Raw genomic sequence first — 8,830 nt, forward strand, 5'->3', positions numbered from 1 at the left:
AAAAAATAGCTCCTTTGAGTAGCGAACGAGATGTATGTACATCTAAAATGATGTATGTACATCTGAAAAGCAATATCTTAAAAGTATTTAAATATATTTATATATATATATATATATATATATATATATATATATATATATATATATATATATATATATATATATATATATATATATAATATATATATATATATATATATATATATATATATATATAAACATTTAATTTAATTTGAATGAAATTTAAGTTTTAAAAAATTTTAATTTATCTCTAAGTCGGAATTTTTTTTTTTTTTTCAAAAATAAACTGAAAAAAGTTATTTTGTTAATTGATAATATATTCAAGTTTTTTTGAGCTCGGTCTTTGTGACCCGTATTGCGTGATTCCTATAATATTTGAAATATTTGATTATTTTTATATATTTATATAAAAAGTATTATATATTTTTGATAAAGGGAAAATCCTAATAAGGGATGGGTTCAGGCATAATCAGGGCCTTAAGTTATAAGGGGTGAGTTCAGGCATGATCAGGGCCCTAAGTAGGCTACAGTATTCTGCGAATTCAAACTCAGAAAAAATATGCAACATTCTAAAAGCATGGATTTTAAATTTGTTTGAAAATAAATTTGCCCTTTAACACAAAAATTATTTAAAAAAATTCTTCTTCACAGTTTATCTATATTATTGTAATTCCAATAGGATTGCAGTTTTATTATTTCTAATAATGCATTTAAAATAATTATTATGAACATCATAAATTATTATAAAATGTATACAATATATCTTGTAGCGTATAAAATAAAAAATGACTTCAACAACTGAAAAAAGAAATGTTATAATAAAGTGGATATTTTTTTCGAGACTGACGTACGATTTGTCTAAATTAGGTTTATTTCAGATGCACGATAGTATGCTTGATATTTTTTATTTTAATCATGACTTTTAAATGCACACATTCTGCGTGAGCTGGCTTCAATCCATTCTACGTTGATCAATCTTGAGCAATAACAAGAATGATTTTGGCCACCTGATTTTTATGATTCTGTTCTCATAATCTCTACCTCATCCAGTTTTCTATTTTTACTTCTTTAACATTCTGAAGTTAAAAAGAATACAACAAATATGTAAGTTTTTGTTGGTTACTGATTATATGAGTATAAACATTATATTTTGCCCATGAGAATGGAACATAATATGAAAGATATGATACATTTATATTGAATTCTACTTTTTTTAGTTGTCGTGAATAAATCTTGAAGGAGGGTTGTGACCATATTTCATGATTGCTTAACAAATTGCTAGCACATGTAACATGCACATTCAATAGTATATCAACATGCCTGGAACTCATGGTAAACATAAGTTTGTTTGTTAACTTCGAATATTTTCTAAAAAGGAAATGTAATTTAGATTTACTGCATTTTGTATAAATAAGAGGCCGTCCCACTGTGTTTCAAAAATTTGACATGCAGCAAAAAGTTAACACAAAATGTTAATGTCTTTATTACTATAACTGTTGTGTATATAAACTATTTATATATTATTTTTATTATTTTGAAAACTTAACATATTACTTACATTAATATATTTGTATGCAGGTATTTATATTGTCAATATTATTATATGTAACAATTTCTTATACGTGTAAATCAATAGATCCATAAAAGCATCGTATTTATATTAACTATTGTATTTAAATATAGAGTTATAAACATAAATAAATAGTAATTATTATTAATTTATAGCTTCAACTGTTCACTTTTTCACTATGAAAAAAGAATTTGACTTTAAAGTGACACGATTTTGAAATGCCAGAGATCGCGTTGGGACAGTAGATAGAGGACAGTAATAGGTAACTTCGACAAAAAAAAGCAAAAAGGCTTGTTATATGAATAATACAGGTACCGAAAAAAGTTTAGAACCACTTAATAATTTTGCGTAATTACATTATTTTTTCAATGTTTGAAACTGATATTGAACTTTGATGATAAATTATATATATGTATATGACATGCTTTAATTAGAACCTAAAGGAATTTACACCGCATTCAATTGCATACACATTAAGCGATCAATAAACAAATACACACAAATTGAGTAATTTTATGTCAAAGGATATTTAACAATACCATCACATAAACTAATAAATCAAATACCGTAAGCAGGTTTGTCATTTTATTATATCGAATTACAATTTTATTTCAATATTCTAGTATTTTCCCATGGGTAAAAGTAAAGAAATACCAATTGAAGTTCGTTTCCAAATTATTACTTTATATAACCATACTTCCAAATCGCATAGGCAAATAGCGACAGTTATTGGAGTTTCCCATAGCTCTGTGATCAAGATTATTAGACTTTATAAAGAAACAGGGGAATTTACTTCAAGATCTCGAAGCAGTCGGCCGAAGGTTACTTCCTCGAGAACAGACTTAAGAATACGACGAGAGGTATTAAAGTCCCCTTTTATAAGCGCAAGAGAGATTAAGGAAAGGTTGACTCCAACATGTGATCAAGTTAGTGAAAGAACCCTTCAAAGTCGGTTACGAAATAAATTTAAAATGCCAGCAAGGAAACTAACTAAAAAGCCGTTGTTTACAACAAAGATGCGAAAGGATAGAATTAGCTATTGCAAGGAACATATTCATTGGACAGTCGAAGATTTTATGAAAGTCATGTTTTCAGACGAGTCAACCTTTTTTCAACAAGACTGCCAACAACAATATGTCCAACGTGATTCTAATTCCTCAAAATATGATCCAAGATACACCATCAAGACAGTCAAACATTCTCCAGGTGTCGTGGTTTGGGCTTGCTTTGCATATAAGAGTGCAGGAAGTATAGAGTTTATTGAAAAGAACAAAAAAATGAACAGTGCCCGATATGTTGACATCTTGTCACAAAACGCAAAATGTTCTTTGAAAAAGCTTCACTACTCAACATTTCAGCAAGATAATGCCACTTGTCACACCTCTAAAATATCAAAGGCTTGGTTTGTAGATAACAAAGTTAAGGTTCTTTCTTGGCCTAGAAATAGTCTGAATCTTAATCCGATTGAAAATTTGTGGAAATGCATCAAAGATAATCTTGATAGAACCAAATGTACATCTACAGAATCCTTGAAAGATGAAATCAGACGAGTTTGGTGTCTGGAAGCTAATAAAGATCAGTGTTCAAAGTTGGTTAAAAGTATGCCTAGAAGACTTCATCTCGTGATTAAAAACAAAGATATCCATGTAAATATTGATATAAATATTTATATTGCTTTGTTTAAATGTATTTTTAAAAAGTTTAAATGTTTAAAATGTATTTATTTTCATTTGAATTCAATACATTTGTGTGTGTTTGTTTATTGATCGCTTAATGTGTATGCAATTGAATGCGGTGTAAATTACTTTAGGTTTTTTATTAAAGCAAATCATATATATATAATTTATCATCAAAGTTCAATATTAGTTTCATACATTGAAAAATAATGAAATTACTTAAAATTATTAAGTGGTTCTAAACTTTTTTCGGTACCTGTAATACCGTGTTGTATCGGGTAATATCATAATATTATATTAAACATAATGTTAATTTTCAATTATTTTAATGATAAAAATAGAAATTAAAAAACAATCACGCTTTACTACTCAGTATTAACTTATGTTGCTTTTTTTTTCTTTTTTTTTTTTCGGCTTCTAGGTCAGTCCTTAAGAGACCTTGATAAGGACCTTTACGAAGATGTCCACAATCTTCAGGAAAACCAAATAAAGTGCTCATTAAAGCATGAAGTTGTCTCAGTGGATATAATAGAAAAATTGTTTCATATATTTCATGGGAAAAAATCTTACTGCTGGAGAAGATTGGTTGTATGGTTTAATGAATAGATGCGAAGCTCTTTATTTACGTAGACCAAAAGCAACCATCTTGTCCGCATAAGTTTGAATTAAAAAATGTCGCAGAATTTTTTAAAAACTGTAGAAAATTCTTAAAAAATACAATTTTAGTCCTAATGACATCTATAATGCTGGTAAGACAGGTGTACAGGTGTTGTACAGTACAAAAAGTGGGAAATATAAAAGTTATTGCCAGTAAAAACGATAAACAAAATAAAAAAGTTACTTAAATAATTTCTACTGAATTAAGTAGAGAGAGAGATAAATTATTTACAATGCTACAGTAAATGCTGTTGGAAACGCAATTTCTCCGTTTATGGAGTTTCCGAGAGTGCCTTTTAAAGACTCATAAGCGCACGGCGCTCCACTAGGAACAGTTGTGAAAGCTTACGTGACCGATTGGATGACATCTTAAAGTTTTTGTCTCACTGTCGGCAGAAGAGTGGGATAAGGTATACCATGAATGCAATCTTGGGCACACTAACTCTGCTTATAATAACTTCGAAAAAATTTTCCTAAAGAGCTATAATATGCACTTCCCAATTAAAGTAAAATTAATAAAAGAAAAACATTTAAAATGTCCATGGATCACCAAAGGTATTAAAAAATCCTCAAAAAAAAAACAAAAACTTTATATTAAATACTTAAAAAATAGAAATGAGGCAAACCTAAATGTTTACAAACAGTATAAAAACTTGTTTGAAAAAATTAAAAAAAATTCAAAGAAAAACTATTACTCAAATAAAATAAAAAACACAAATGGTGATATTAAGAAAACTTGGGATATCATGAAAGAAATAATTGGGATAAAAACCTGCAAAATAAATAGTTTACCTGCTCAAATTGTCATAGATAATAAAGAGTATGACAATAATAATGCAATTTCAGAAAAATTTAATAGTTTTTTTGTCAACATAGGCCCAAATCTAGCTTCAAAAGTCAATTGTCCAAACAACTCATTTGAAACTTATCTAACTAGTGTCAACAACGAATTAATATTTAAAGAACTAAAAATTGATGAACTCGAAAATGCAATAAACTTTCTTAAAACAAACAAGTCCCCAGGTATAGATGACATTTGCAGTAATATCGTCGTCAATGTCTTTTCGGAGATACGCAAACCTATTTTCGAAATATTTAAATCATCAATTATAACAGGAACTGTACCAGATAAATTAAAAGTAGCTAAAATTGTACCTATTTTTAAAACCGGTGAAACATTTCTAATAAACAATTACAGACCAATCTCAATACTTCCAACCTTTTCTAAAATACTTGAAAGAATAATCTATAATAGATTATATGAATACCTAATTCAAAACAAGTTCTTAAATAAAAAACAATTCGGCTTTCAAGCACAGCACTCAACAGAACATGCAATTTTAGATTTAGTTAATAGCATAAGTGATTCTTTTAATAAAAAGCAATTTGTATTAGGAACTTTTATAGACCTATCCAAAGCATTTGACACAATTAATCATGATATCTTACTAAAAAAAATGGAAAAATACGGAATAAAAAATACTAGCCTAGATTGGTTTAAAAGTTATCTGTGCAACAGACAACAATGTGTTATTTCGAACGATAATAAGTATTCTAATTTACTAAAAATAAAATGCGGAGTTCTCCAAGGTTCCATTCTTGGTCCTCTTTTATTTTTAATTTATATTAACGATCTTCCACAATCACTAAAATAACTTGATGCAATAATGTTTGCTGATGACACAAATTTATTTTATTCATCAGCATCAATTGAAAATCTCTTTGAATCTGCAAATGATGACCTTGAGAGTCTAAACATTTGGTTTAAAGTAAATAAATTATCTTTAAATCAAGAAAAAACAAAATACATCTTGTTTCATTCCAACCAACAAAAAAACAAAATACCAAGCATGCTACCATTACTAAAAATTGATAACATAAACATCGAAAGAACTGAAACTATTAAATTTCTTGGGATAATTATTGACGAAACGATTTCTTGGAAACCCCATATAAAAACATTAAATACAAAAATATCAAAAAGTATCGGCATACTTTACAAAGTCAAAACTATACTTTCCCAGGAGAATCTGAAAGTTCTCTACTTTTCTTATATACAAAGTTATCTAACATATGCTAATATTGCCTGAAGAAGTACAAATAAATCTAAATTAAGTTCTCTATATACACACCAAAAACACGCATCAAGATTGATTTATAATAAAAATAAATTCACTCATGCCGATCCTTTACTTAAAAACTTGAATGCTTTAAATATCTATCAAATTAACATCTACCAAAATGCTTTATTTATGCTCAAATATAAGCTCGGACTTGTCCCAACTCATTTTACTAATAACTTTTTTCAAACCAACGCCAACAGATATACCACACGAGGAACTGGAAACTTTACATTGTCCATAAAAAAAACAAAATTTTCGAGATTTTCAATTGTATACCGTGGCCCCTATTTATACAACAAAACAATACCTCAAAATATAGAACTTACTAAATTGGATAATCTTATTGCCCTGAAGAAAAAACTAAAAGATCTCATAATTAACAAAACCAATTTTATCGATATGTATTAAATATAAAAGAACAATTAATATAATAAAATGTAAAAAGAACAATTTAAGCTATAAAAATAAATAAAAAAGAAATAAAACATAAAATATAAAAAAATAAAAAAATAAAAAATGTTAGCAACTATACATATTTAAATTTTTTCTGAACAGTAGACCTCAAAAAATTAATGTGTGTCTTTACTCTTTAAATTTTTAGTTTATTTTGTATTTTAAAGGTTCTCGATGAAAAGACTTTTCTTAGTCTTCTGCGAGTTTCCTTACAACTACATAGTACTACTAATATATGTTGATATATATTTTCAACAAATAACATATATTTTCAACGACAACGACAAGCAAGTCCCTAGTAGCCCTGTGGTGCGACGGACTTGCGTATATTTTTTAAATGCATGGGTTAATAGCCAGCACATTAGGGGTCGTCCATAAAGTACGTACGCTCATAGGGGGGAGGGGGGGGGTCTTCAAAAAGCGTACGAAAGCGTATGGGAGGGGGGGGGGAGGGTTCAATTTAAAAGTACGTACTTCGATTTTCTAATTTATCACAATTAACCAGCTAATCAATAGAAAAGTTACATTCTGACTAAAGATTCTAGTTTGCCAACATAAAAAGATGTATGGTATATGAAGTAGAGGGTATAGTTTTCCTCTATGCACACACATGTATGGGCGCCCTCAGAATTTTTTGATGTTCCAGATAGGACACTTTCACACATCGTGCAAACTCATAACTTAAGTTTGTTTATACCTATGCCAAATGAGGAGGCCTTGCAAAATATCGGGATGGCGGAGGCCTGTGAACAAAAAGCCTTAAAACGCTTACCCTCCCGACCCCCAAAATGAGAGGGGTGTAAATTTTGCATGGTTATAACTTTTAGATTTGGAAAAAAATTTGGATGGCCTCCGCCATCCAAATTTTTTGCAAGGCAACCTCATTTGGCATATTAACAAACTTAAGTTTGCACGTTGTGTGAAAGTGTTCTATCATCAAAAATCAAAACATCAAAAAATCCTGAGGGGGCCCATGCACACATGCCCGCCCTTATATACTGGCCCTGAGTAAGACCTGAGGGCCGTGGTTGATGGGACGGAGTCACCCCAAAAAAAACGTGTCAATGGCGTCTCAAAGACCGCTAGGTTTTGCTAAAATAAAAAGTTTCTTAAAATAGCAAAAGGGCACAAAATTTGCTGTTGCTCCCTCCCACTGGGTTTTACCCTTTGTTTTCAATATTACTGATCTCACCTTAGACTCGTTTTTTACTTACAAAAGAGGGGTGCCTGAAAAAAACGTCCACCTTAAGTATAGTTTATTTACATTTGATTCGTTAAAAAAACAAAAAAAGTTTTCCTAGATTTCACCGAGAATCGAACCTCGATCTCCGTCGACTATTGCCGCCGCATAAACCTTTCGCCCAAATACACACTTACATTTATAAATTTTAAATTTATTTAAATTATTATTTGCATTTATACTTAAAGACGTTTTCAAAATGCGTAAGCAAAAAGCTTTGGGGTAGTATAAAGTATCTAAGGTACCCTCCGTCTTTTTTTTTTTTAATTAAACTTTTTAATTAAGAAAAAAAAAACAGGAGGGATGGGGGGGGGATATTTGAGGGGGGGGGGTATTTGAGAAACGTACGTACTTTTAAGGGGGGGTGAGGACATAAAAGTACGCATGGCAACAGGGGGGAGGGGGGGGGGGGTCAAATTTCAAAATTTTTGGCGTACGTACTTTATGGACGACCCCTTATATTGTAAACCACGAATTTATTATTTTAATTCGCATGAGTTAAAATGTCAAACGCGCATGCGTTAAACAGCATTGTTAACGCCATTCAAAAGACGTTGTTTTAAAATTTCATTTATTACCATTATAAAAGAATTTTTTTATATTAAAAAAAAAAAAATTTACAAAGTTTAACATATATGTTTAACATATGCCCCAGTAACTATTAAACATGAAGTAACTTATCCATTGAGGCACTGTTTGCATTTTTAAAATGATCAAAATATAAAGTTTTATTTCTGCTAAGGATGGTAATAACTGCTTTGAGTTTAATCAAAACTTTGGTTTAGTCAGAAACATTTAAAAAGAGCAAACAGACGAATGTTGTGATGGTAGGTTTTATTTAGGGAATTAAAAGCTTTAAAATTGTTTTTACAGATCCACTCTTTTCCATTGATTTTTCTATATTTTATGCAAGCAAAATGTCTGATGCTAACGAAGTTTACCCACCGTGAGATATAGATATTAGGTGTTCACATATAAATGCAAAAAATGGCTTTATTGTTATTATCTACCATTTTTTAAGCATTGATATTTTTTGACTTTGATTTAAAATTGAACACTTGTAATATTAACAATAATATCATAATATACA

The 8,830-nt window shown here is 29.4% G+C and overlaps 1 long non-coding RNA gene across 1 annotated transcript; it reads left to right on the forward strand.

Annotated features, from left to right (window-relative positions):
* Window positions 1–1,074: 1,074 nt before the first annotated feature.
* On the forward strand, window positions 1,075–1,912 carry LOC136076556 (uncharacterized). Its single transcript, XR_010636367.1, has 3 exons — window positions 1,075–1,125; window positions 1,239–1,353; window positions 1,747–1,912. It is a non-coding gene; the product is annotated as an uncharacterized LOC136076556 (long non-coding RNA).
* The last annotated feature ends 6,918 nt before the right edge of the window (window positions 1,913–8,830 follow it).

This window comes from Hydra vulgaris, chromosome 02, assembly GCF_038396675.1.
Source record: "Hydra vulgaris chromosome 02, alternate assembly HydraT2T_AEP".
NCBI classification, from domain to species: Eukaryota; Metazoa; Cnidaria; class Hydrozoa; order Anthoathecata; family Hydridae; genus Hydra; species Hydra vulgaris.